Source organism: Elephas maximus, chromosome 1, assembly GCF_024166365.1.
Source record: "Elephas maximus indicus isolate mEleMax1 chromosome 1, mEleMax1 primary haplotype, whole genome shotgun sequence".
NCBI classification, from domain to species: Eukaryota; Metazoa; Chordata; class Mammalia; order Proboscidea; family Elephantidae; genus Elephas; species Elephas maximus.
Window position 1 is genome coordinate 85,003,994 of NC_064819.1, and position 2,899 is coordinate 85,006,892.

Sequence of the window (2,899 nt, forward strand, 5' to 3'; positions counted from 1 at the left end):
TTAGCTATATTTCTATGATATCTTCACAGATCTGATAGTTAGCCAGGGAGAAACTCCACTGTTTCAAATCCACTGTACCTCCCAAGGTGGGTGCATCAGAACAAGCAAGACTAGAAGGAAAAAGAGAAAGTAGAAAGATCATGCTCACTTGAGCTCCAGTTGGTAGGATCAAATATATGTATATATATAGAAGGATTGAAAGAAAAGTAAATACGTCCTTAGAAAATCTGTCAATGATCTTTGTTGACAGATCCCTTTGTGTTCTTAGTTGGAACTGTGTCAATTAAAAGACAGAAGGCTGAGCACATACCCATTGATTCTCTCTATTCCTTCCCCCTCTGATTCACTGTCTCCTTCTCTGCTGGCAGTAATATTTAGGATCAATCACCCTACGGGGTGGCAGGTGGTTTCCCAAATTCATTTGAGCAAGGAAATAGGGAATGAGATTTCTCTAGGAAAGCTTTCCAAAGAGAGAGCTGAGGAAATTATTAGCCACAATGAAAGTAAATGTGTGAAAGACACAGCTCACTTGGGAGAGTCCTGAAGGTCTAAAAGTCTCAGATCCATTCCCAGGATTATACAGGTCCTCAATTTCTGTCAAAATGATGTAACCCTCCTGTGCCAAGTCACCAGACAGTGAATACCTTCCAGCACTCACTTTCTCTAAGACAAGGAGAATTGGAACTACTTGCTTCTGACCTTCTTTGCCTTCACCGGTGTTAAAAACTATAAGACTAAAGAGCTCAACTATTTATTGAGTGAGTGAAAGAGGAAAGGAGAGACATTTGCAAACGGGCAATATGTTCTAGAGAAATTGCTGGGCCTATTGCAAAGCCGTTTTTTGCTTATATGTCCTTTACAGTCTTGTGGTAAAAAAAGAATGTACAGTTGATACAGTAGTGCAGAAGAATAAGTCACATGGAACACACAAAATCCTAGAGATACAGGTTTTGGAAAAAAAAAATTTTAGGTTAGGCATCTACCATCCGATACCTCAAAGTGAGCAAACATCCTTGGGAAAACAAGAAGGGGCATTCTAGAGGGATTACTGAGGTTGGTTTACAGATGGATGTTTAATGATAAAGTGCCCACGAGTTTTGAAGTATTGTGCAGGCTTCTGGGGAATTGTTTAATTTTAACAGCAGTAAATACTTAAATTCAGTATTGTAAGGCTTTAAATGAAGACCCGCCTGCAATATGCTCCTCAATACCACATGGAGGATCTTGGATCAGTAGGCTTTGGACTCACTGTACAGATCATCCGCCATACATGCTAAGCTGAAAGCATCCCAGTGAAAGAAAAGTCCTTGCTTAAGTTCTTCCCTCGCCAGTCCAACCCCATCTGCTTAGTATCATTCAGGACCTCCTCGTATTTTCAGATTCACCAATGGCATATTTTGATGACTTCCAGGGCTCTTTGACTTTTTCCTTTCAAACATCTGTATCTGAAGGAAGCTTTACATTTATGTCACTGGGTTGTCAGAGGGAAAGGAGTTTGACAGGTTTGCTTCGTTGTCGCTATGCAGTTCCTGACTCTGCATTTGACCTGTAGATTCTACCAGTCTAGAAAAAAGTCACTTCATGCAAAGCTGATGGAGTTTTGAAGTTTCCCCACCTTTAAAATCATTTATGGACATGATCCTCAAGCGAGGGATAGAGATGGAGTGTGGGAGCAGATCTAAGGACCAGCTCAGGTGTGAAGTGACAGGAGCAATGAGAGTCAGCTGGAAAGGATGGTGGCAGGGCACTGACCCAAGTAGAAGTGAAGTTCAATTAACCAGTTCCACTAACGTCTGCGGCTGCCAGTGATCTAAGGAGCTACCCATTTGGAGTCATTATCAGTGTGATAGATATTAGAGAGATGTAATTTTCTTGGGACTTTCCTGGTGGAGGCAAGTAACTTTCATTTAAAGAGTCTGCTGGCAAGTATACCTTGGAGAGGACTACCAGAGTGGAAAGATCCTAGGACGAGAAAAGGTTATTCAAACAACAATCCAGTTAACCTTCTCCATCTATCACCACTAAACAGTATCCACAGTACTAATTCCAGAAAGTGTGGAATATAACCCTGTGGTTTTATTTATTTATTTTAGTGGGTTGGTCTTATTCTCGGCAACATTTTGTTTGGTTTTGGGGGGCATGGGAAGAAGGAACCACACAGAAAAATATCAGTATGCTTTGGTCATCATCAAGCTCGTCAGTCTTCAGGGGGTGTAGCTCAGTGGTAGAGCATGTGCTTTGCATGTACAAGGTCCCTGGTTCAATTCCTGGCACTTCCACTTCACCATTTAGCAACCTCAACCTCTAATTTCCTTTATCATGTTTGTTCTGCTCACAGGAAAAGAAAGACAATGGTCCAAACAGTTGCTTTTAGTGTTCTTCCATTTATACCTGTTGGGGATTAACGTCTCCCTGGGCAGGATGTCAGCAGAAGGAAGACAAGAAGGAAGAGACAGAGAAGGAACCAGCCCTTGCCCCAAAGCAAGAAGACTTTCACCACAACATGTAATCAATTAATATTCGGTTTTAGTTAGCATATCATGGGTAATCAAGGTAGAAGAACAAGGACAGAGAGAAAGGAGAAAAGGAAATGGCCCTCCGAAAACCCCTTAATGCTTTTAATCATTTAAAGTCAGACTAGAGGAAAGTTTCCAGCTGATTTTCTTTTTTTAGTGGCACAGTGGTTAAGAGTTCGTCTGCTAACCAAAAGGTGGACAGTTCCAGTCCTTCAGCCTCTCCTTGGAAACCCTATGGGGCAGTCCTCTCTGCCCAATATGGACTTTAGGAGTCAGAATTGACTCAGTCCCAATGGGTTAAAATGGCCCTCTATGGCAATCTTTGACAGAGCGGTCGATGGGGGATGATTGATTAGATGACTTTGGACAACCCAAACAACAGC

The 2,899-nt window shown here is 41.9% G+C and overlaps 1 non-coding gene across 1 annotated transcript; it reads left to right on the forward strand.

Annotated features, from left to right (window-relative positions):
- The first annotated feature begins 2,207 nt into the window (after window positions 1-2,207).
- TRNAA-UGC (transfer RNA alanine (anticodon UGC)) lies at window positions 2,208-2,279 on the forward strand. The gene has a single exon. It is a non-coding gene; the product is annotated as a tRNA-Ala (tRNA).
- The last annotated feature ends 620 nt before the right edge of the window (window positions 2,280-2,899 follow it).